Source organism: Mixophyes fleayi, chromosome 10, assembly GCF_038048845.1.
Source record: "Mixophyes fleayi isolate aMixFle1 chromosome 10, aMixFle1.hap1, whole genome shotgun sequence".
In the NCBI taxonomy this organism is placed as follows: domain Eukaryota; kingdom Metazoa; phylum Chordata; class Amphibia; order Anura; family Limnodynastidae; genus Mixophyes; species Mixophyes fleayi.
In genome coordinates this window covers 14781076-14808885 of record NC_134411.1, presented here as the reverse complement: position 1 = coordinate 14808885, position 27810 = coordinate 14781076, and the positions used below count along the sequence as shown (strand labels likewise).

The 27810-nt window shown below is 40.1% G+C and overlaps 1 long non-coding RNA gene across 1 annotated transcript; it reads right to left on the bottom strand.

The window, feature by feature from the left end:
* Positions 1–353: 353 nt before the first annotated feature.
* Positions 354–14327, bottom strand: LOC142103417 (uncharacterized). The gene is made up of 4 exons (XR_012679343.1): positions 14139–14327; positions 2417–2594; positions 1722–1793; positions 354–1007 (listed from the first exon to the last, which is right to left on the bottom strand). It is a non-coding gene; the product is annotated as an uncharacterized LOC142103417 (long non-coding RNA).
* Positions 14328–27810: the final 13483 nt, after the last annotated feature.

The window sequence follows — 27810 nt, the reverse complement described above, 5'->3', positions numbered from 1 at the left end:
ACAAAAAGATTTTTTTTTTTAAATTCAGTACAAATTACTGTAAATGGATAATCAGAATATTGAGCGCAGGCATTGGAAAAGGCGTACATTGGAAAGCACATCAAAACTTTATCCCAATGTAATTTTTCTAATTGTCTATATATAATATATGTATATATATATATATATATATATATATATATATATATATATATATGATCTTATATCTATGCTATGATTTAACATGTCTTCATAAATGCAGGTGGAAATTCAATGTAAACAAGTGCACCCTTTTTAAAGGGGTTCAACAATTGATTTTTCTTGTATGTATAAAGGATTCTTTATTTTTATTTTTTTTAAGATATGTGTTAAATATAATGCAATTAATTGTTAACTGACATTGCATCAAAGTATGAATATTAAAATTTAATGTTCATACATTGGAGTAAAAACAACATTGCAATCCCTTTATATGAATACATAACTGTAACAGTATATATACTGTATATGGATTTTGGTGCACATGTGCAGACATTTATTTTAATAAATGAACATTCACTTTCGCGTTTCTTATATTCTGTGAAGATATAGTAACTTTTTATGTAAGTATGGTTATAATATAGTTATAATTTTTTCATCTTCATTTTTAGCAAGTAAAATTCTCACTTTGAAATTTGATATAATTATTAAGCTTTTGTTTTATACATTCTCTCAGCTCCATCCAAAAATATATTTTTTTAGCTTTGCATGGAGTTCTTTAGTACTATGAATACATTTTCTTTGATCACAATTATCAACCTTCTCCTCCATTACTCCTAATGCTGGCTAGCATGAAGTGACAGGCTATGTTTGTATTATGGGCCCTGCCACAAGCCCTGTGTAATTGTCTTCTCTTACTGACCACATGCTCCAATCCTAAACTGATCACGTGATCATCTCACATTCAGTCAGGTTCCGTCCACTTTGACCAGATCCTCTTCACATGATCATCAGCACTTGACAACGTGGAGAGATTAAAGGCCTACAGTCTGGAAAAAAAAAAATTCCTTTAACAAAGTAGTGTCAGACGCTTGTGGAGACTTTACATGGACCTGTTACCTACACACAATAGAGGCGGCCATTTTGTGGGCCAAATTAATATTCAACCTATCTACTCAGTAGGAACTAGTCATATGACTGAAGCATGAATAAGTGCCTCAACTGGGTATAGGTGACAGGGCCACGTTAGTGTACATACATATTTCACATTCAGGACATTAGCAGACAATCAATGTGGGCCATTTCATTCTCATTTAATTTGTTTTGCCCTCCACATACAGAGCACCTTATCTCCAAGATGTAAAAACGAACATGAGTATAATTCCTTAAAGACATTGAGCCTGATTCATTAAGGATCTTAACTTGAGAGACAAAACCATGTTACAATGCAAGGGGTGCAAATTAGTATTCTGTTTTGCACATAAGTTAAATACTGCCTGTTTTTTCATGTAGCACACAAATACTTGATAGCTTATTTGAACACTGAAATGTAAAGTTGAGATTTGTGTGCTACATGAAAAAACAGTCAGTATTTAACTTATGTGCCAAACAAAATACTAATTTGCACCCCTTGCATTGTAACATGGTTTTGTCCAGGAGACTGAAATAATTTTCTCAAGTTAAGATCCTTAATGAATCAGGCCCATTGTTATTAGGTAATGCTAATATTGTACAACTGAAATAAATTTAAAAAGTTTATATACCCAGGTCATGGAGTAATGATGGCCTGAGGTTTGGGCCATGGCGAAATATCTTGTAAGTGCTCAAAACACAACCTATAGGGAGATAAATCAGACAATAATATAATGAACCAAAACCAGACTGCCTCAGAGAAATCTCCACAATCTGCAGAGAGAAAATGGAAATTAGATGGACCAACGCTAATGCAGGAAGGGAAAAAACAAAATAGAAATAATTAAATGGCCAAGTATAATTAAAAAACTATCCATTAATTGTAATTATCAATATAATGACAAAACATAAAATTAATTATATAGATGTGCGCTCCAAAAGGAAATCTGTTTAATATATATATATATATATATATATATATATATATATATATATATATATATATATATATATATTACATAGACCTTGTATAATTCAAATAACAATCATAATAATGTACATAAAGGATCCGTTTATAGTCCTCAGTGATACAAAGGAATTTAGAGCAAGTTAAGAGCTATTGTGTACTAAAGTAACACAATTGAAGGCGCTCTAATGAACAAACAGCAGTATTGACACAGCACATAGTTCACGTGAAAGTTGTGTCTCCTATAACAGAGCAAAGGTGGCATAAATAGTAATCTCCCAGCTTCAAATATCTCTGCTGACTGATAACATAGGCCACTATCAATTGTAAGGGAGATATGTTGTCCTGATCAATACTCACCAGAAGGGAGGATAGATTCCAGTACAGCTCCAGCTCCAGCTATACGCCAGGAGCGGCACTTCTTATACAGGCAAACGGTGGGCGATTTAAAAGTCTGAAGTTCCGACCTTAAATAGGCTCCACAGGCCCTAAGGCTCCAGCCAGAGAGGGATGCTCACTTATTCCACTTTGTATGTCACTGCAAGTGATTAGAAAAGTAGATATCAAGGGTTTGAGAATACTGTAGAAAGTATAAACACCAAACCACATGTAGTGAATTATGCCAAGGTTAAGGGGCCTACTTAAGACTTTTAAAACATCAGTTTTGGCAGGATTATGGCAAAATAGAGTATTAGACCTATTTATTAATAGGTTTATCCAATATCTCCGGTGTTCACTGCATTTTTGAACACTACAGCCAAAAAGTTTACCTTTTGCAGTTTCAGGATGGTGTTAGCAGCAGAGTTGGCACTTGCCAAATGCACCCCAAACAATCACCCCTCTTTCAAAGTCACTTAAAAGTGGATATGTTGCCTATAGCAACCAATCTTATTCTAGTTTTTCATTTATTTATTGCATTCTCCAAAATGACAGCTAGAATCTGATTGGTTGCTATAGGCAACATCTCCACTTTTTCAAACCCGCAGTTTAGTAAATATACCCCTAAGACATCATCTTACAGCCATGCTAGCTATAGTTGTAGGTAACCCAGTGAGTCCAGCAGTTTTATAGCTGACCCTGATCCAGTGACGGATCCAGGGGGGGGTAAGGGTTCACAGCAATCCCCCTCCCACACACACACTATATGTACATTACATACGTCTGCCTGATAGAGGGTCCTGTCTGGCTTCTCGATTATGTTTTAAACACATTTGTAGCGACTGAGTGGCATCTTCTGTCTGTTTCTCAGCCACCAGGTCCATTAAAAGTGAAGAAAGGAGCAGGGCCCATCAATCAGAGTGAAGGGGGAGGGGGGATATGCTAAATACCCCCCCCCTTCCCCCACACACACCCTCCTAAAAAAATTCTTAAGTCCGCCACGGCCCATGGTGGAGTGCTATTTACTTAATTAACACATGAACCTCGTCTGTGTGGACGTCCCTGCTTTTAATATGCTTGGTGTCCCTTATTTATCCATATCTTTACATTAATTGTCCAATACCTATAGAATTATTATGAACCAGATGTGTTTTAAAATAGAGATACATACAAGATATAATGAATTCCATTACAGTAAATTGTTATCAAATATATACAAATTAATTACAATGAGCACAAACACTGCTAAAAACAGCCATGTTCTCATTACATAATTTGCCCAATAATCTAACCCCAAATAGTTCCCCAGACAGCACACATAGTCCATTGTACTTTGCCTGTGACTCCGTGAAAACCACTTGCTCTTTAATAGTTTAGCTCTCATTTTTTTTTAATCTGAAAGTAGATCCAAATATGTAGGATTTTTTTTTAAATAAACAGCTGTAGACTGCAGAGAGAATTGTACAAAAGACTTAACTCTTTCATGACAAACGTACGGTAACTCATAATTAGATTAATAGGGTTTTCATATTATTAAATTTTCTGGTGCACCAGTTACTAGAACTAGGTTTAATAGCTGCCAAATATAATTTTTGGGAAAAACAGGCACCTGGAGTCATGGAGTACATTTGTCTGTGTTTTGTTTATACATTTTGGAATGTAAATCCAAATCTTCACATGGGAAATGCGTCCATAAAAACAGGCTATTGTCACATTTTTCAATGAATATTCAGTAAAACACACAGGTGTATGTAATTCTGCACAAAGAATCTTATTTGTATTTATCAATATGAGTTGGAGCTTATGTCTAAATTTTTCTGAGGTAAAATTATATGTAATCCATCATACAGTAGACCAGAATAAGCCTACCCATCCTGGAGAGCAATGATGAGATATATTAGTGAAATTTATGAAATTGGTGAACTGCAATAAATCAGGTTCTGTCATTTTTCTAGTAGTGTAGAAAATACATGCAAATATCAAGGGGTATATTTACTAAACTGCGGGTTTGAAAAAGTGGAGATGTTGCCTATAGCAACCAATCAGATTCTAGTTTTTATTTAGTACATTCTACAAAATGACAGCTAGGATCTGATTGGTTGCTATAGGCAACATCTCCACTTTTTCAAACCCGCAGTTTAGTAAAGTTAGTTGTACCAGTTTACATACATATGTGCTATAGTTTTTGGATTTTTTTTTTGTATTGCTGCACCTTCTTGTGTAAATGTACAGTTTTGTTCTGAAGTATAATGTAGCATTTATTTATACCTTCCAACAGTCCTGATTCTATTGGGACTGTCCTAATTTGTGGACCACTATATGGACACGACCTCAAGTTAACACAGGTGTGGATGAGAGAGATTGGGTAGGTTGGGCTTTAGTATGTGTGAATTAGGGCGGGGCCTATTTGGTCACAGTTTTGCACTTTTTGAATTATATGTTTATTTATTATCTGTAACCCTTACTTGATCTATCACATTCACTAAATTTATGAAATCTTCAATCAGTGTGACTTTATGAAATCTGTAACCAAGAGAAATGGCTGCCACCTATAGTTTCACTTCAATAACAGAACATTGCAGCAATAACAAAAAATAGATATAGAGTCTATGGGGTAAATTTATCAAGCTGCGGGTTTGAAAAAGTGGAGATGTTGCCTATAGCAACCAATCAGATTCTAGCTGTCATTTTATAGAATGTATTAAATAAATGATAACTAGAATCTGATTGGTTGCTATAGGCAACATCTCCGCTTTTTCAAACCCGCAGCTTGATAAAATTACCCCTAGCACTGTTTATACTTGACTAGACTTATGGGGCCCAGACAAATGAAGTACTCACTGGGACATATTACTGAGAGACCTTGGTTGGAATCACTATGTCACCAGCTTGTGGCCCCTGACAATCAAATTAACTAGGAAGTAGAGGTATATATAGAACCTCAAAGAGTACCATCTTACTACCTTGAAAAGACTCATTCAGCAGTCGAAACGCGTCAGTGTATATTAGAGCACATGCTGCCTATGCTGGAAGTGAACACCTTTGCAGAGAACTCATGTGTTGATAATACAGAACTACCACCTAGCTTTTCCATGTGATTTTCTTCTGCATTCTGCATCTCCTTTTGAATTGGGACCTGTTTTTTATAATTCTTGTTAAAGATTGTGTTTGTATTTAGACATATTAAAATATAAGAATTTGAACATACTGCACTAGAATTTCTATATATCTTCTGTTGCATGGCATTTTCAACATTAACTAGAATTGATCCTTTCGTGTCTTGGGAAGTGGGATTGTCTGGACCCATTCTACAAGCACCCGCTATATGAAAATTGAGGTCTGAAGAATAACAGAACCACCTCCCAATCACATCTACATGCTGATAGGAACAATGCGGAAGCTCTATTAAGAGATCGCTGTCAGCGAACGGACTATTTGTACATTATTATTAGGGTGTAACCCTGCAATATTATTATTATTTTATTTTATCCTTCATCGGATATAGCTATCTGTTAATCTTTTGAGGAACCAATAGCTCTGAATTTATCCCACACTTCTTTTTAGTTTAATCACGTTAGCCAGCTGTGTCCCAATATAAAATTTGGCATAAAACTTTACATAATGGGAGGACTGAAAATGTATGTTAAAGTGTGAGAAGAAAAATAATGAAATAATTTTCTAGAACTATTCAAAAAAAATATATGCGCGTTTCACCATAAATTAAGGTTCTGTTAGTCCAAATTCCAAAAAGCCCCACAACAGGCCCTGAATTCATTTTGCTGCGTATGTTATGGAGTAGCTAATGGTATCCAAAAGGGTATAGCATTACTATAGCTTCTATAGATTTCCATGTAACATGTCTTGGTCATAGTAAAATCACAGAGTCTGTTCTTCACTGTTTTGCCCATAGCAACCAATTTAGATTCTACCTATCATTTATCTAATACGTTCTAGAGTATGATAGCTAGACTCTGACTGGTTGCTATGGGCAAGACCTCCACTTCTCCTTTTTAGAAAGCTTGATAAATCTACCCTCAAATTGTTTTGGGAAAATTGAAGGGAATATAACCTGTGACTGTGGGACTGGAAGGGTGTCCATGGCCTAGTGACTAGGAACTGCGCCTCCATTCCATGTATAAACTGTAACCATGAATCGATAGGACTCAGTGGCTTTGCATATCTGCCTAAAACAAAAAGACATTGCTCTTGCCCAACCTTGCGTTAGATGGGTGATTATCAGGCCGAGCTGCTGGGATCCTTGAAGGGTTCACCCAAAGACCCAGCCACTGTGTCCTTAGCTCTATGTGAATATGAACATCCATCTGGTGAACCTTAGATCCACATACCGTGTACTGCCTATTATAAAATACAGCTGCATTTTGTTTGCAACAGTCCGCCTTAGTGATTTCAAAGAACCCACTAGGACGCGCAGTCCTGACACTCAGGATAGTCAAGTTCACTGCAAAAAACGTTTGCCATGGTGCATCTTTTACTGCAGAATACCCTCTAATCCATGTCTGCATTCATTTAAGCTCATGGTCTATGATCGCAGTTTTCATGGGGCAACATGGGAATTATTGCTCTGAATGTTATTTACATCAGCTGTTGGTTTTGTCAAAATCGTGGAGCCCAAAATCAATTTGGTACAGTTATCTGGTTGCAGTTATTAATCTAGAGTCCTTCTATTCATACTATCAGAAGCCAGGGCAGATCAAGCACAAGTATATCCCTAACTTGCAGCATTCCGATAGTTATTACCATGTCATGTAAATGCAGAACTAACTCTACCACAACCATTTAAGAAGAATTTCATTAAAGGGAAACCACCAAGAGGAAACAAGGTGCTGAATGCACGTCAGGGACGAACATGCACATTACTATTAAACTATTCATTTTATATCTATAAGTACAATCTTCAGAATGTGGTATTTGAAATAATATAATGCCTTTTGCTTGCTCTGTAGCCCTCAGTCTAGAAATGATTGCAATGCTTTATATATATGCGGTCAGTTGATTACTGTGACTACTAACTAGTATGAGTATAATTTCCTTTTATAGAAGAGGGAAGTATATGAGAAACCAAATTATAAGAACTTCAGCAACATACAGTTTACATTCCCACGAAGCAACTTGCAGATGCAACCAGATAAGATTATACCATAGATGTATTTTCCTGGTTATTTTGTTGCTTCAGTTGTCACACCATAAACTTGTATCAGGACCATTTTAAAGGAGCATTTGTTCAGAGCATGCCAGAAAATGTGTCTAACTTCATAATAATGTCTTAAAGACATCCAGCCAATCCTCATCGCATAAATTTACAGAAATATAATGTTGAATGTTCTTAATTTACATATCGAGTTTACATTGTTTTAGAAGGCTCTACAGGTCTTCTAAATTTCAATTTTCCCCCTGGTGGGCTGGTGGTGAAACACTCAGCATGTCTACTTTGCAACATGCTAGTCCCTGGCAAAAGGACAGGGGGCGTGGCCACATTGAGATGGGTGTATGGCCACGCCCTCAGAGGGCTGCCCATTATATATCTCCCTTCCCCCCCATCATTCCCACCCACAGGGCATAGCCCTAAAATCTGGACTGTCCTGCTAAAATAGGGACAGTTGCAACGTATGTGTCTACCAGGACCACGGACGTCTTTGCGCCACCCCATAGTTCCATCTCCACGATAAAATGCCGAAATTCACGGCATTAAGTAGGGGGATGAGGCTAAGTGACATGATTACACCCCCCCCCCCCCCCACCCCCCAATATTTAGAATTTCTGCATTTTTTAGGATCCGGGAGGTTTGCCTACGAGTCCCGGAGGACTCCCTAAAATTCCGGGAGAGTAGGGGAAGTATGCACAAATGCTAGGAGAATAAGCGAACTGCATGCAGAAAACACAAGTGAAATCGAGCCCAAGGTCCAGCACTGTGTTATCCACTAATATCCTGCACGTTATGTGACATTAACAAGTATCGCAGTTGTACTTGAACCACCACAAAACCTTTTCGGTTATCGCCATCTGTGGAGACTGGCCAGGAAAGCGGTAAGTTAACTGTGTGGAAAATACTCTTAGTTATCCAAAATATTTTTATAATGACAGCACAACACCATAAGACATTCACAAGGCACAGGGTAAATGCTTAAGTGTACACTCCAGCAACCTCTTGCAGTCAGCACTCCAAAGTAACGATCTTATTGCCCTTCAGAGACTTATCCTCCCGCAGTATTACCGCTACCGTTTAGCTAGACAGTTTCTATGTCGTCCAGCCTGGGTTACTGGCTCACACAGACTCTGTCCTGGTAGGGTTTCCTCCGACGGCACCACAATGCCTGATCCAGAGTCCATTGTGCTGGTGAACCATACACCAGGCTCCTCCAAGATAGAATGAATCTACTGACATTCTGCTCTCCTTATATTTTTGACAGTCTAAACAGGTAGTAGGGTCAAGATGTCCTAATCCTCGCCCATTCAGCAGAAGTGGACACTTTAACTGTTAGACATGCAGTCTCTATTACCTTGAATATACAATGGAATGCCTTGACTGAATTAACTATTTGGCTGGATACACTTAACAAAAGGTTACAATATTACATCAGGGAATAACATGACACTTAACACTTGCGTGAAACATTAAGACATTTGACACATTGTATCTGCAGCCTTACACAATCTAAGTCTGAGATACATTTTGATACAATAACATTTAAATTGATACATGTTAACGCATTTCCCAATGCTATTTCAGCCAGTATAGTACTGTGGAGACACATTGCACATCATCGGACCTCTCAGATTACTTGTTGACTTAATTAACTTGGGCTCCCAGCTAGCTTAACAGTCCCTCAGACATTGTTCTGATTACTAACAGTTCAGATCTATGCAGCACATCATAACAATGGACATTTGAGACAAATGGTAATTTTCTTTGCTAACTCAACAACCTTGCTAACACGACTTCCCATTCTGTCATGCAATATGGCTTCTGCTGTCCTGCTATTGTTACACAATATGGGAGCAGTCTTTAAATTTCTTATACATACAATATTGCAGATAACAAGGCCAAAATGTACCTAATAACATGAAATTACAATACACATAATACACTGATGCTCTGGTGTATATACTTAGACTGGGCCAAGGATTAAAAAGTACATTAAACCATGAGAAACGGGTGATGAATAAAAAGTCCTCAGTCCAGTGGGACTCCGTTTCTTCACATTAACCCTTACCACTCCAGGACAGTATCGTCAGGGCACCTCAGTATCGCTCAGCTGCCTCTGTGAGATTTTAATAAATTGCAGCAATAAGAGAATTGTTGCCGCTGCGATAAGTGGCAATTAAAAAGAAAAAGATTATCCTTTTTGAAGATGATTGTTAAACAGGCCCCTAAATTTCGCATAGCATTCATCCTATCAAAGGTTTTGGGTTTGAATGGGGTTAAGAGGCCTCTGTTTTAATTTCCCAGGTTAACATTTTATCACGATACACTTTCTAATACATTTTTTACATAATTTTAAATGTATCAGTAAAAAATATTTGCCATTGTTAAATTTTTAAATAAAATTATCAATACAAGGACTGGCAAGCCTGACTGTAAGGTATCATATGGTTTCATTAATCTCACGTCACCAAGAAAAATACAAAACATTATTTTTTTCTGATATTGAAAGTTTACCTTATACACAGAACTCACATTCTAAATATCACATTTTTATGATCAGAGTGAATAATCAGGCAAACAACGCAGCTCGACTAGGCTTGGGGTTTGCTGACTATTGTACTCTTCCCCATGTGTGTGTATATAGGGGTAGAGCTAGCAAACCTTCTAAAAAAGGAAAAGTTGAGATGTTGCCCATAGCAACCAATTGGATTCTAGGTATTATTCTCTAAAATGTACATACACAGGCGCGCTAAGTGGTTAGCACTTCTGCCTCACAGCGCTGGGGTCATGAGTTCAATTCCTGACCATGGCCTTTTCTGTGTGGAGTTTGTATGTTCTCCCCGTGTTTGCGTGGGTTTCCTCCGGGTGCTCCGGTTTCCTCCCACACTCCAAAAACATACTGGTAGGTTAATTGGCTGCTATCAAAATTAACCCTAGTCTCTCTCTCTCTCTGTCTGTGTGTGTATGTTAGGGAATTTAGACTGTAAAGCTCCAATGGGGCAGGGACTGATGTGAGTGAGCTCTCTGTACAGCGCTGCGGAATCAGTGGCGCTGTATAAATAAATGGTGATGAGTATGTAATATATATATTATATATATATATATATATATATATATATATATATATATATATATATATAATATAAAATATTACCCATTAATTCTCTTTTCTGATTTGACTTTTCTTGGCATCACTTGTAAAAGACGTCCACAGTTTTTCTTCCTTATATCAAAAATGCAGGGAAACTGGATAGAAATGTAAAATTGCAACAGAAATGATAAGAAATAATATTTCCTGTGTGTTATATATCACTATCACATTAACTTGAAGCAGTGACTTTGAGTCCTTTAAACTGTATAAAGGCACATCAAGGGTTACACATTTCTGATTAAAATGCAAATTGTGTACTAATGTCACACTGACATGATCTGGTGTTTTTAAATGGACTTTGAGATCATGTATAAAATGAGGAAACGTTTAATGATAGAGAATGCACTCTATAAAAGTAATCAATTTGTTTGGGTCATTTGTAACTAAGTGTCACACAACAACATCTTGCTTCTGATAAGGCCGTAGAAATATTTTCCTGCCATGTATTTTTTATAATGCCAGACCAGCAAATGCACAGAATGAATGCACGGACTTCTAGATATGCTAACTTCCTTGGATTATTGTCTTCTTTTTTGACAAACCATCCTTTTGATTTGAAGTAGGAAACTGGGACGCAGACAAGACATTACATGTTCTTAGTTTAGAAGCGAAGCCCGTTGCGTCTGTTTGAGTACCAAACACAATTAAACAAACATGCTGGGCCATTTTATATAAAGGGACCAAAGAAGCTTTCTCCAAATCTTGGACATTATTATTGAGCATATATATCTTAGCCCTCGACCATTTTTTTTTTTTAAATAGGACATTCACTTGTTTAAAGTAAGTTGCTTGTGACTCTAAGGGCTCAATCTATCAAACCTTCAAAAACAGAAAAGTGGAGGTATTGGCCATAGCAACCAATCAGTTTCTAGCTATCATTTATCTAGCACAGTCTACAAAATGATAGCTAGAGTCTGATTGGTTGCTAAAGGCAACACCTTGACTTTTCCTTTCTTGGAAGGTGTGATCAATCTGCCCCTAAATCTTCCCAGTCAGTGTACAAAGCAATCAAATGTTATTCTGCCAGTTTTATCATAGCCCTGACATAACTCTAACACTAGTAAAATCCTTAATCTACACCTACCCCAAGCGTTTGCTCTTGTCCAAGTCTAAATTCTAATCTTAAACATAACTTGGGTTTTAGAACTATCCCAAACCCCAACAGAACCTTCATATCACCTATATCATGTACCTGACCTGGTCCTTGGGAACAACAGTATTGGCAGCTGTCTGCCTATCTCCTGCTTATTTAAAAGCAAAGTGTGGGCATGTAAGAGGCAGGACGATGTTACAGGAAACTGAACTCAGCTATTAAGTTGGCAAGTTACAAAAAAAAACAATATAATTGGTGATTGGAGCAGTTCATCACGTGAAACAGTCCCAAACTGTAAGACCAACAGTGAGACCTTGAGACTTGACACTAGTGTTTGGCAGGACCTCCAATATGGAAGCTATTGTGTGACAGGACTATCAATATGGATGTGGATGTATGGCGAGTGTATGCTATGGCTTCCAATCTGGTGGTTAGTGTATGGCAGGATTATCAACCTAGTGGTTAGTGTATGCTATGGCTTCCAATCTGGTGGTTAGTGTACGGCAGGATTATCAACCTAGTGGCTAGTGTATGGTAGGGCCTCCAATCTGGTGGTTAGTGTATGGCAGGATTATCAACCTAGTGGCTAGTGTATGGTAGAGCCTCCAATCTGGTAGCTAGTGTATGGTAGGGCCTCCAATCTGGTGGTTAGTGTATGGCAGGATTATCAACCTAGTGGCTAGCGTATGGTAGAGCCTCCAATCTGGTGGTTAGTGTATGGCAGGATTATCAACCTAGTGGCTAGTGTATGGTAGGGCCTCCAATCTGGTGGCTAGTGTATGGTAGGGCCTCCAATCTTGTGGTTAGTGTATGGCAGGATTATCAACCTAGTGGCTAGCGTATGGTAGAGCCTCCAATCTGGTGGTTAGTGTATGGCAGGATTATCAACCTAGTGGCTAGTGTATGGTAGGGCCTCCAATCTGGTGGCTAGTGTATGGTAGGGTCTCCAATCTGGTGGTTAGTGTATGGCAGGATTATCAACCTAGTGGCTAGTGTATGGTAGGGCCTCCAATCTGGTGGTTAGTGTATGGCAGGATTATCAACCTAGTGGTTAGTGTATGGTAGGGCCTCCAATCTGGTGGCTAGTGTATGGTAGGGCCTCCAATCTGGTGGCTAGTGTATGGCAGGATTATCAACCTAGTGGCTAGTGTATGGTAGGGCCTCCAATCTGGTGGCTAGTGTATGGTAGGGCCTCCAATCTGATGGCTAGTGTATGGTAGGGCCTCCAATCTGGTGGCTAGTGTATGGCAGCTTCCACCATGTACTCATCATTCACATGGCCATTGCTTGCTCGTTACTGATTCCCAGTGTTCTCCCCTACAAGTAACAACCAAGTTGCGCAATGGGGCTGAGAGCTACCAAGGTTTATACTGCTGCACCATGTATATGGCTCCCCTGTACCCCCTGATGGCAACTCCTAATCTAGTAATATAGAATGTGTGCTGTATATGACTCTGGTATATATGACTATGGTATCTACACAGCAGATCTGTTGCCATACCTAAGGGACATGGAAAGGAATAAATAACAAGAATGTGTGATGAGTTCCCATTTAAATTAGAACCTCAGAGACTTTTGAGATAAAAGGGTAGAATTATGTATATCAGACCTAAAAGAGGCACAGTAGAGAAAGAAATAATAATTAGATTTAAAAAGAAAGAATTGACAGACAAGTAAGGGGATCAGACCAATGATAGCACTATTCTCCTGTATACCATAGTGGGTGAAACACATACCTCCAAACAGCACACGTGGTGCAGTCCAATTAAGATTTATAATGTGTGATACTGTCTGTACTACGGGGTCTATGTACTGAGGCAAATATGGAGCATTGGTGCATTTCTGTTTTTCTCCATATTCGCCTCCTTGGTGTCGCTTTGTGGGGCATCTACTCTGGGTGTGTGTAGTGGAAGAATTGGGTCTGGGCCAGGGTGCATACATACGTTAATGAGATTAATCATTAAAGCACAGCTCTCTCCCCTCCTCCGTCCTCCATCACCTCTTAAGAGGCAGAGATCAGCTCTGCTCCTGCCTTCTTTGTAACATCTAAATATTACATATGATGCCAATTTGCTGAAAAAACAGAACACTGCGCCTCTTACACTACTGCTCCTCCCAGATCCCGCCTCTCCTTCTTGTAAAGAGGGTCTGGCGTGACCTTGTTGTCGCGATTCATGTCTTAATCCTCGCTGGATGACGTGATTCATGTCTTTATGGCCTCTCTTCCTGCTACACTAGGGGAGGTCCAAAATGTAGGCAAGTGTCACACACCAGGCTCTCAAGTTCTGTCACTTACCTCTTCGCTGCCTTTCCAAGTTGTCCCTGCAGTCCTCAGGTTCTGCTGGTTTCAGACCTCTCTGTAAGATGCTGTCCAGTCTGTCTCCACTCCAGGGTTCCCTCCAGAATCAGAGCATGGGTGTGGCCATCTTGGATTCGGTCACATGATTCCTTTCAGCCAACCAGGTAATAACAGCCTCCATTTCAGATTCCCTCCAAAACCAGTTCATGAGAGCTGCCATCTTGGATATAGTCACCTGATCCATTTGAGCAACTCAGAGTGCTGCTTCTGCCCAGCTGACCGCAGCCTCCAATCAAGAATCAACAACAACTATAAAAGGACTTCCTGGAGCCCTTACCTGTTGCCAGTGCAATGTTGTATTTCAGATGCTAACCGGGTTTGCGGGTTTGCTAATACTCCAGCTCTGAAAGTGCAGTCTGCATTCTGGCTCAAGTCTGGTTCCATTCCAGTTACTGCAATCTGGTTACAGAAATCCAGTTCCTGTTTGTTCTCCTCTGTTAGTGTAATCACCATCGGCCCCAGTCCTTTCACTACATGCAGAGAAACATTATCAGGCCACCCAGCTTTGTCCATGTAGTCACCAGTCCAGCTCCAGAGATACAACCCAATCCGAGTATGTCACTACATCACAGTGTGAAGATTACATTTACATCGCCAATGGCAAGCTGGGCTGGGGGGGGGCAGGGACCATCTGCCCCCTGGGCTGGATCCATAGTGCTCTACCTTGAGCTGGGTCACTGGGCCACTTGCATTTATTTTCCTTTAAAATTTTCCTAATGGGCTGCTGAGTAGAATCTTGCCCTTGACATATTGGTGTTAAAATTCAATATTTAGTGTTTGTTATCTATCAATAAAATTATCCAAAAACACCCAATAGGCCAGTTATTAACCCGTTAGCACCTCCACAACAGATTTAACATACTTAGCTAATGACCTTTCCTGCAATCCTAAATTCCTGTGGGTAACTGGACTTTCTACAAGTCTTTTTAATTCCTCTTGTTGGCCTCCTATGTTCCCAAAGAAAGAGACCCTATTGTCTGAGCTCTGAACCACTGGCTTTGGATATTAGGCAGCTTGCGAGCACAGAACTGTTGAAAGGACACAGGGTCAGAGCCTGAACTGCTTGCTTATTTCTCATGCAAATAGGCCTGGCAGAGACACAAATAGAGTTACACAGCATGGAGTACACAGCGTCCTGCATCTAGAGCTCTGTATACAGGATAAACAGCCAGCTCTGGAATGCTATATACCAGACACACAATGTACCAAATCCAAATCACTATATAAAATAGAATATCATCACAAACTATATGCACAGGGAAATAATTACATTACAATATATATATATATAGTTCACTATATTCACATGATGACTTTATTGTACATCATGTAAAGTCACTGGGCCTGAGTCATTAAGGAGAGTAAAGCATAAAAAAGGAGTAAATTTGCACCTGGGCAAAACCATGTTGCATTGGAGGGGGAGGTAAATTTAAAATGTGGGGACAGATTTATAGTTGGGGTAGGACATGTCCTAGATCAACTTTAAATTTCAGTGTAAAAATAAAGCTATCAAGTATTTGTGCGCTACATGAAAAAAAAACAGCCAGTGTTTAATAGTATTAGAAAATCAGTGTAGCCATGGTGAGCACCATTCAAGATTTTAAGGGTCTCGTATGCAGCCGTTGACCCCTCCAAGAAATACACAATATATTAGAAGTATATATTTATCTATATCAAAACTTCTAGTTAATGAGGTGCTATTCACCTGTTTCACCCTGATATCTCATCATCATCAGCCATTTATATAGCGCCATTAAATCCGCAGCGCTGTGCAGAGAACTCACTCACTTCAGTCCCTGCCCCATTGGAGCTTACAGTCTAACACACACGCACAGACACACATATACCGAAAGACACAATGGTCAATTTAATAGCAGTCAATTAACCTACTAGTATGTTTTTGGAGTGTGTGAGGAAACCGGAGCACCCAGAGGAAACCCACGCAAATAAGGGGAGAACATACAAACTCCACACAGGTATGGCCATGGTCAGGAATCGAACTCATGAGGCAGAAGTGCTAACCACTAATATATATCCCATATTTATCCTCCATCTGTCAGCATCAACTAGTGAAAGCTTTAAGGGTCATTTACAAAAGAGTATAACTGCAGGACCTCAGTGCAAATTACATTAGTGACATCTTGTGCCTATTTTTTGCAAATGGACCTTATTTCATGAAGTGTGACATGCGATAAACATATTTTGTGTATGTGGCAGATTAAGATGGGAGATATGACTGGAAAGAGGATGTGAATATAGGCGTAAGGGATAAGCGTTAGGAGTATATGAGCGAGGTAAAAATGGAAGTGAAGGATGGGAAGAATATCCCTATGTTGTGAGAAGAGAGTGCAGAACCTATAGATGGTTTGAAGATGTGGCGCTAATCAACAAAGAGTTGAGGGTTATAATGGGTACTATGGCAAGCTGGGTGGGAGAAGGCTGTGTGGAGGAACTGGGACAGTTGTGATAAAGAGACGTACAAGGAGAAGGGAGGGCGGGGTGCAGTGACATCATGTGGGTATGAGAATATGTATTATAGGGCTAGGATATATTAGATGGCTGGAATATAGATGAGGGGTGAGATGTGAAAAAGATCCTAGTACTGTGTGAAAGGGTCAACAAAGCGTATAAAAAGTTGAAGAATATATAAATAAAGGTAAAGAACATAAAATAAAGGTAAAGACCACCTATAGCACTCCACGGCTACAATCAGATAAGTTTAACTTTTTCTAGTCCTACTAGGTGGAGGACACCGTTTTTTGTAGATCATATACCGACTCCCTCCTTACACAACCAAACACACTAGTATACCCACGCCTATAAATGAAACTCAACAGAACTGTATTGTAGGCGAAAAAGTAATACAAAGGTCCACAAGGCGTTGATCCTAGTGGGTGGCAGTAGTTCGGACATTCAGGTAATATACTGGACCAGCAAGAGCTACCTCTCAGCATTATTCCTGTAGACTGCCAATGGCAAGAATATACATTTAGTTCTTGACCATCAGATCAAGGTGTTGGGCCATTCCCAGACCTCCACGAATGGGTTTGGGAATGGCCCAGCATCTTGATAAATGAATCTGGGAATGGCCCGACACCTGGACCTGATGGTCAAGAACAAAACGTATATTCTTGCCATTGGCTACTGCCATTGGAGCTACACTTTCCATGACATATTTGTACAGTACAGGTACATCTATGCATGCCGCATGGGGTCCAGACATAGATACTACACTCCCCAACATTGCCTGACTGCTTGACATGATCATAGTACATCTTTATGTATTTATTCTTCATCTAAACTTACACGGAATGCATAATAAGATAAAAAGCGCTGTATCTATAACAATATAGATGACCCTGCGATGCTGATCCATTCTGCTCTTTGCACATGTGTGAGGCCCGGTCCATGTGCAGTGAAGCTATGGCCTCCCCCTTCCCCCCACAGGACCAAATGGCATTGATCAGTCTTAGGTGACCTGTAGCTCTTTAGCTGTGGAGGAACTATAGTTCTGAGCATGATGGCTGACAGGTTCTGCTGTCATGTATTGTTCCATCACTGCTGGAGAACTATAGGTTGCCTATTTCTAGCAAAATAATAGACAGTTCCACAGATCCATGTTAACAAAACATATCATGTCATATCATGCAACCAATAGGACTTTAACGTTCAATGTCTAACTTGCTATAGACAAATAGAAACTTGTTCATGATTGGTTGCTATGGTTTTAGTGCATACTTGCCTACTTCCAGTAGGCTACGTCCGGGAGAGGGTCAGGGCGGGGCGCCTTGAATCGCTTCATTTTGGCCCCACCCCCTCGAGTAAAATGCCGATTTTTCACGGGGGACAGGGCCAAAATGACGCAATTCCGGGTGAATCACGTCATTTTAGTAAGTGCATTTTGAGATGCGGGAGAAATGCCAGCTCGCCCGGGAATCCGGGAAACTGACCGGAATTTCAGGGCTCTCCCAGACTTTCCGGGAGAGTTGGCAAGTATGTTTTAGTGCCAATATGCACCTTTCAGCAAGGTTAATAAGCAACCATCACATAGTTGCCAACTGTCCTTAATTGCAAGCGCCACTACCAGGTTTTAAATATCTGTCACTTGGAATGCAATTATTACTATCTTGTCTTTTTTTTGCATTATTGCAATAAGTTTTTATTGGTATTATGAAATAAAGAGGGATAGTTATGTAAGAAGGATAAATGGATGGGATACATTGATATAACTCTTACTTTATATCTATTCTCCAGAACCATAAGGTAATATTTATTTAAAATAATTATTTTAAATGCTAAATCATGTATTAATATTATTAATTTATATGGCACAGTAAAATTCTGCAGAGTCGTACAATGGGGAAATAGAGCACAGCGTAGCAAGCAAAAGACAGAAAATTTAAGAAGCATAAATGCGATAATAGCAAAAAATTAAGCATAGTACATAAGGTGAAATAGGAAATGTATATAACAAACAGAAAGCCTGGTACAGAACATGCAAGAGGCAAGCACAGTTCCCAACCTAGTTGGGAGGGGTGACATGTAGTGAGTATGTGGGCAGAGGCAGTTTGGACCAACAAACAAGGAGTTAGCTGCATGGCAGGCATGGATGAACAGGTGAGTATTTAAGGAGCACTTTAAACCTTGGAGGCTGTTGGATAGTCTCATTGGTTAAATATATTATAATCAATTACAGTAAACATGACATGATGGGCATTGTAGTGCTCCAAGGTCTGCCACGGCAGTATCGTGTGTAACTTCCATACGCTATCTGCGTGCCAAGATAGACCAGGAAACTATGTCATCACAGTCTCCAAAGTCAGCGTTTACAGAACAACCAAAGAACATGCTAAGCAACAAGAACACAAGCGAGCAGCTGGCTTAGCGCACACAGGTGTCTCTACACACATGGCACACAGGAGACACGTACTAATAAATCATTAGCACAAGGGCAAACATGACTTTCACAGTTATTAGCATGAAATGAGTTTGTAGAATGTAATGAATCTGAAGAACACCATTAAATATACATATACTGTATAATGGGAATAATAATAATAATGTATAACTAGTGAATTACATGTGTAATTTACACTGTACACAATATAGAGTTTAGTGGGGAATAGTTTGAGATATAAGTGAATATAATGTTATATACACCTCTCCTGTCTACAGAACTACAGAAGACAGTTATTTGTTGCTACTGTTATGGCCAGTAATATTGGCACCCTTGAGTTTTTTCTAATAAGGCACCATTTCTTCCAGAAAATTGTTGATATTAAAAAAATATTTTGGTATCCACATATGTATTTCTTTGGTTCCTTAAATGGGCCTGATAAAATCAGTGGCACATTTTAGAAGTAGTTGGAAATAATTAGATTTCAAGCAGGTGATTCTCCTTCAATTTGGATTTGAACTCACCTGTGGTGAGTAGCAGGTGCCTGCAATAAAGGAATCAGTCATTAAAACGAGCTCTAATAGAGAGAAGGACTCATCCTCCTGTTTTGTGTCACTGTGTGTACTGCAATGAGCATGGAGAGAACTGTCTGAGGTCAGACAAACAATTTTATCCAAGAATGGACAAGCTCAAGGCTGCAAATCAATCTCCAGGGACCTTGATGTTCCAGTTTCCATCGCACGTAATGTTATCAGGAAGTATAAGGCGCATGGCACTACAGCCCATCGCCCTGGGAAGAGGAAACTTAATGGAAGATTGCAGCGTAGGATTCTTTGAATGGTGGAGCGATCGACTGCTGACCTTCAGACACAAGGTCCAACTCGTTCAACCCAAGTGGCGTTTGCCAGAACACACCTGAACAAGCCAAATTTCTTCTGGGAGTGTTCCCAGTAGACAGGTGAGACCAAATTAGAGCTTTTTGGTGAAGCTCATCATCCCTATGTATACAGAAAGAAAATTAAGCTTTCCAATAAAGAACCCTTGTCTACAGTGAAACACGGAGGAGGTTCAGTGATATTTTGGGGTTGGTGTGCTGCATCTAAACTGGATGCCATGAAGGTGTGCATGGCATCATGAAATCTGGAGATTACCGGCCTGTTTTGGAGCACAATGCTTAATCCAGTGTCAGAAAGTTGGGCCTCTCTCGAAGGTTATGGGTCTTCCAGCAGTACAATGACCCAAATACACTTCGAAAAGCACCCAGGAATGGTTGAAGACAAGATGTTGGACTGCTCTATAGTGGCCAACAATGAGTCCAGATATAAACCCCATAGGACACCTGTGGTACCGAAGGCACCCTTCAAATCTGGGAGACCTGGAGCAGTTTGCACAATAAGGGCCTGTTATTGAGTTAGGAGCAAAGCAAAGAAAAGGAGTAACTTTGCACCTGGGCAAAACCATGTTGCATTAGAAGGAGAGGAAAATGTAAAATGTAGGGACAGATTTATAGTTGGGATACAGCATGTCATAGAGTAACTTTAATTGCAGTATAAAAATAAAGCCATAAAGTATTTGTGTGCTACATGAAAACACAACCAGTATTTTCCTTGCATGCAAAAAAAAGTCGATTTGTACCCCTTGCGTTGTAACATGGTTTTGTCCAGGAGACTGAAATAAGAAGTTTCTCAAGTTAAGATCCTTAATGAATCAGGCCCCTAGTTATTATGTATTTAGTGCATTCTACAAAGTGACATCTAGAATCTGATTGGTTGCTATAGGCAACACCTCCACTTTTTCAAACCAGTGGTTTAATACATTTACCCCAAGAAGTGCTGTCAGTATGTAAAATTTTTGATCTCTCTGTATGAAGTTCCAAATAATTTCAGTCCCCCGAACCAAACAAAATACAATGAGATTTACTTATCTCTGCTTATACAGCACTGTACAGGTGTTTTATTCATGCACTGTGTTAGACTGTCCAGCAGAGCTTACAATCTAACACATATATAATATTTGTGCTGAACATAATCAATGAGAACAGTCAACATGGAAATCCACCCAGTTAGTCTTCCGGGGGGGTAAATTTATCAAGTTGTGGGTTTGAAAAAGTGGAGATACTAGAATCTGGTTGCTATTGGCACCATCTCCACTTTTTCAAACCCGCAGCTCAATTTAAGCCCCCAGTCTTTATCCGTGCCTTCTGCTCAGAGTATAAAACCAGCCAGTGGGCCCCCAGCTTATGTAGAGAATCATTCTTTCCATATAGCTATATATAGTATTTGTGTATCACGCTGCATTCACACAGCAGGATTCATGGGAGCCTATGATTCTTCTACAGCAACACATGTGGCTCAATGTACACTACGTGTCACTCCTCAGGTCAACTGTTCCACACACAGCACCAATACATAAGTATACCCTTCCTGTGCACTCTTATTTATGAGTTTAAATTGTATAATTTTATGCATGTACTTATTTCTGTAAGTGCACATTTTATTGCACTATATAATACGTTCATAAAGATTAGTGATGGACAACCTGATACACTTTGGCGGCCCTCTAACCTTCAAAAGGGCCACACATTACTGTTAATCTCACTAATAAATTAAAATAATACATTTAATCAAAGAAAATGACACCTATCTGTAATAAAATATTGGCAGGCTCCCAATGGGGTTTTTTTCCAACCTTTGCTGATCTTCGTAAGCGTTTCCATCTCTCGTCCTCCGTGTTTTACCAATATCTTCAAATTCGTCACATTTTTTCCTCCTTAATAGACCCTCGTGCTCCTCACAATCGCTCCCCCCTAGAAACCTTCTGTAAAAACAAAACGTCTTCTAAAGGCTTGATATCTACTTTCTATTCTCTACTATTGAATCATAATCTGCCTGACAAGGAGACTCATGAGCTCCGCTGGGAGGAGGAGATGGCCGAGTCTCTGGATCCTGAGGAGTGGACTGAGATACGCGAGGCTGTCGCCAAATCCTCCATCTGTACAAATATAAAAGAAAACTCCTACAAACTTTTGTTCCGGTGGTATTTAGTCCCATCCAGACTGAAAACAATCTATCTGGCTACTTCGGACCTCTGCTGGCGCAACTGTGGCCGGCGTGGCTCCCTGTCCCACATCTGGTGGAGCTGCCCGAAAATCATCCCCTTCTGGAAGGAGGTAGCCGACCTTATTTATAAAGTGTCTAATCTAAGATCTCCATTCCATCTTTCATACTTTCTCCTCCCTCGACTTCCCCCTGACACCCACAAAATTATGTGGCTACTCCCGGGCCATATCCTGACCGCAGCCAGATGCTTAATAGCCAAGAAATGGAAACAATCAGAGAGCCCTTCTGTTTCGGAATTAATTCAAAGTGTTTGGCAAATACACAACCTAGAGCACATGACTAGTAGTTAATGATCGCCCTTACAAATTTCTCTCCACATGGCACAGGTGGCAAGATTACTTCTCTGCTACACCTTCCCCTTCTTAAAGAATGAAAACAACGTTACCGTAGTAATTGTCGAAGCCGAGTCTTGCTAGGTTCTCCTTCCCCTTCCTTCTTCTTCTTTGCTCTTCCCCCTACTAACATTCCTTCCTTCCCTCCCCCCCCCCCCAAACTGTCTCCCCTCCATGTTCCATTTCCACTATTTCCTCTCCCTTTCCCCCTCTCCAGTTTCCCCTGACGGTACTCTGGATATCTCATAACCAGATCTCTTTTGACTCTCGTTTATCTGCATATTACTAATCTTGCGGACCACTACGTTTGTGGTGACCCCGAGTTCTATGTCTCACCTATTTTGCAAACTCTTGTTGTTAATATTGTTATGAATTGTTTGAGCATAACAAATACTGTACCGTTTATATTTTTTCTGTTGTTTTCGATAAAAATCTGAATAAAAATATATTTTAAAAAAAAAAAAATATTGGCAGGCATTTTAAACAAGTGTCAGGCCATAATAACCAAATCTGACAATATATCAGGAAGGAGCCAGGGGCCACAAGTAAAGGCTCAGAAGACGATATGCAGCCCTAGGGGTGTCTGTTGCCCAACACTAGTCTAGACATACATTAGTGATGATGAAGCATACTTGCCAACTCTCCCGGAATGTCCAGGAGACTCCCGCATTTCGCGAGAGTCTCCCTGACTCCCGGGAGAGTGGGGCAATCTCCCGCATCTGCCCACTTCACTAGGAAGTGGGCAGATGCGGGATTCACCGGGAATCGCAGCGTTTCCCCCCCCCCCCCCCGCTGTAAAATGATGCGTTTGCGTCATTACATCACGGGGTGGGTCCAAAATGATGTGAATTTTAAAGCCCCCCCCCCCCCCCCCCATCACGCCCACCTCCCCCGACAGGCTCCCGGAAGCCAACTTTCAAAAGTATGGATAAAAGTATTTGCACATATAACTTTAAGCTTTGCTGTCTGTTTCATATGCAGTCTTTTGTCCATAGCTGTAGTATGCTTAATCAAATATAAAACAATAGGCTGAGTTTTAAATATGATAAAGTAGATTTAGCTGCTTAGACCTGTATTGCATTATTGTACCACTGTGTGCAGGCTCCTCAATCCAAAGTACACCTACAGTTATGTTAATATGCAGGACGGCTCCTGACTTCAGATCCTTTCTCCTTTCACCTAGTTGGCGCTCGGCTCAGAGTTGTCGGAAGCTAGAGGGAGACGTGGCTGACTGACGAACAAAGAATAGCAGATACCATGACCATGGGAATTAAACCCAGAGTTTAGTGTAACTTGGGGAGGTTTTGTGTGATACAGACAAAAAACTATGTATCTATCGACAAGAGCAGAAGCAACTACTTCCTTTAATCGGGATACACAAGCTGTGGCTGGCCAGATGTCTGGAACTACAAGTCCCAGCTTGCCCTACCGTTCATTCCAAAACAGTTGGAGAGTTACAGGTAGGGTTTTCTCTGGAAAATAGTTTGGATCAGCCCTCGGCATAGAAGGTTCATACATGTCCCATGGGAAACTACACAGGAGACTTGCAAGGCTATGAATTGTACGATAAGCTGAACGTTAAGTATTTTTGCCGATCAGAACATTTATTAAAAAGAAAATGCTATTGTTAAGATACCCCATATTATACATGATACCAGCACGATGGCAATATAAATGCTCTTTATGTATACAAAACAAAAATTGTCAGTGCTTATCCTCAACACTGCATATCTGTGTGTATCTAGCAATATGAAAACATGAGGTATTGGTTCATGTTTTGATCAAAACATTCAAGCCTGCATCCCAGTGTCAATGGTACCTCAATGTATGTAGGTCCTACACTGACGTATAACACCATTAAAATGCAGCTTAAATCAGATGCACTCACCTCCCAGTCATAGGGTCTTACATTTAGCAAGGGTTGGCTTCTGGTCCACATCCAAATGAGCCTTATATAGGCTTGATAGATAGGTGCTAAGACAACATAAGACAATATATTGAGACAAAACCAGAGAAAAACTAAGCCAGTGCTCAGTTACCCCCATATTATATATGGTACCACTGCAGGGATCCTACCCACTTCATGAATCGCAATCATGTCACCATGCTCCGCTCTGCACTTGCTACCTAGCCTCCCCTCCTGAATAGTTGGCATGTAAAGGCAAAAAATAGAAGGTAAAGATGGTCCTGTTCAAATAAGCTTACAATCTAAGAGGTATTCAAATTGAGGAATTAAGGAATAAAACAATGCTACCTGGTTGTTAAAATGTTAAAAAGTTTATTACATAGACACATATTAGCTTATATATATTTATATAGTAAGGCTTCCAAAAAAAACACAGGCCCATCAAGTTCAACCTTTTGAACACATTGCCAAACAATAATTGCACTCTCATTCCGTTTTGCTTACTAAGTACTGTGAGCAGCATTATTTATCAAGTGCTTTGGCAAACAATGTTGTATGTGAATAAAATATATGCACTCACCAGTGGTGCTAACCATTGCAAATACTTATACTGACAATTTTATTAACATTTACTGAGATGTATAATTTTTACTGACTTTGTTTATCCTGTATTAAAATTTGTCCATAACTGAAAGCGGCAATGGAATCAGAGAATATAAGTGAGGGATGTACGACCCTCCATCATTTTACAACGATCGACCTGACTGTGTGTATTATTGAACCTGTTATGTTTACTGACCTCTATTTTTTTTTCTCTTACTGTGAAAATGTTGTTTGTTTTCATCGTCAGTGAATTTACTGACGGATGGCAGGCCTATAAACATGGTAACGGATATCAAGCCTTACACAAATGTTAATTCCATGCGTAAGAATGCATGAATATAGTGTTATATCTATACCATATGGAGCCAGGTTGCCTGAGCAATTCTGGAATATGAAGTAGAATGTTTTTGAAGGGGCGTAAATAGAATATGTTAATAACTGGATTTGATAACCGAATTTTATAGAGAAGCAGAGCCCAAAACAAGAAAAAAATACACCTGTTTCTAAGATGGAAATTGGGAGTGGTCAGGATGATTCTGTTGGAGAGACCTAAAAAGGTTCCATTAGATACCTTAATGTGACCACATAGACAATAGTTGATTGGATTAGATTAGGATTACCATAGGAAAGGGTCTCTGGAGACTAAGGGGTCTATTAAACAAGTGGTAAAGAGCCAAAATGTCAGCGTAACCCCCGGCAAATGGCTCTTTCACTACTTTGTCTTATTTATTAAAGGGTTATCGCTGGAGAAATCATAGATTTCTCCGGCATTCACCTAATACGCTAGATCCTTCCCGGGAGACAGCGCTATGCAGTTAGCACCTTCTCCATTAGCCGGCATTAGGCTACCGGTGAAAAGGTAAATTACCTGGCTGAAGAAGGGGTTCTATGCCACAGCTCACACAGCAGCCCAGGCATAATAAATTGCAGCGGGTCATATTAAGGGCTACCTCGTGGGGGCAATAATTAGCCCCCTTAACCACCTTTGCTAACCTTGCAAAGAGATACTTGGGCCATCCCTGAAAGCAAGTACATATTACAGTAGACAGAATGACAGTAGGGATTGTACCCCAATCAAATTGTCCAGGCCTGCAAAAGAGCCACTAGCAGCTTTTTGCCCCGCCTCCTGCAACAAAAAGCCATTTTCATTGCGGGGGACGGGGCCAAAATTACGGATTTGGCCACGCCCCGCACCCTCCCGCCCTCCAGTCACGCCCCTCTCCCAGAAAGAAGTTGCCCAAAGTAGGCAAGTATGTTCTAATTTAATACCTGACTTCCTGCCCCCACCACACTGAGACTGACCTCAGGACTAGACACAGGCTTTCCCCTATAAAAAGGAGCTGGAGCATGCATAATGAATAATCAAATTAAATAAATACATCACATTTGTCTACTTTTGAGATCCCCCTCCGGGAGGGGAGATCTCAGTGACGCAGCCTGGGGGTATGGCAACCGGAGTTTCGTCATTAGGCCCCACCCCCTCAGCAAATTGACACGATTTTCAGCCCATTGCAGCAGGAAGGGGGGGGCATGATGATACGATTCACATTACTTAGGCCCGCCCCCTCCCACCCACTCACTAAGGAAGAGACAGGATTTAGGAGGTTTACCTGCTCTCCCAGGAGAACTCCCAGACATTCAGGATTCTCACGGACAATCCGGGAGAGTAGGCAACTATGAAATACATATGTAGTCCTCCTGACATTGATTTTGAGAAAAACGTCAGCAATACATAGGAAATATAACGGTAATACAGGAATACCGATTAATAAAATATACGCTGTATTGATTATTTTACACTTCAAGTCTGCAAGTTACTTGAGTACAAATGTTGAAATTCTCTTAGCGTCAGAGGATTTCTCCGCAACTTGACAAAGAGGCTGGAACTGAATTTTAAAAGGAAGGTTTATTTACCAGATCTGGTATTAGAAGAAGGAAATTCACATACAGTTTATGGCAGTGGCGTAACTATACATTTTGGTGCCCTAAACGAGACAGGGCACCGGCACCCCCCATCTAAGGAGGGGGAGGAGAGAGAGAGATTAACTAACCAGAGTTTGATGCTTGTCCTTAACTTCCTGTCAGTGGAACGCACATGTGTTCCACGGCGGAAGTTAAGGAGTGAAGCATCAAACTCTGGTTAGTTAATCTCTCCTTCTCTCTCTTCTTCAGCCCTTAAGCGGAACTTAAGGGCTGAAAGTATGAAGGCAGGTAGCGGGCGGCTGCTGCGCCTACTTGGCTTTGCGCCCTGGGCGACGGCACCGCCTGCACCACTCTCGTTACGGCCCTGGCTTATGGTATAATCCTTGTTCTGAAGAAAGTTTCTCAGGTGCTGATATTTGAAACATAATAACCACACCTTTATTTTAACGTCATAAAACAGAATTAATATAAAAGTGAGTAATATATGTTATGACTAGATGGCAATAGAGCCATATCTAACACAAACACGTATATGAAAACATACTTCTTAATCTATGTTATTCTCCTCGATAAGTTGAAGGACAGAATACTGATTATTAGAATAAGGGATACAGTATGTATCACTCAATTACAGTGTGTATCATACAATTAAATCCATCAAGGTGCAAGTGAAATTTTTCGGTAATAAATCAGGTCTATGGCCTCATAATCTAATGCAAACTGAACATAATGTGCGTTTTTCAAAAAACGCACATACATCGGGTATACGCACATCTGCATTCAACAAGGAGCGGATGTGAATATACGTCTGATGATGAATATGGATCTA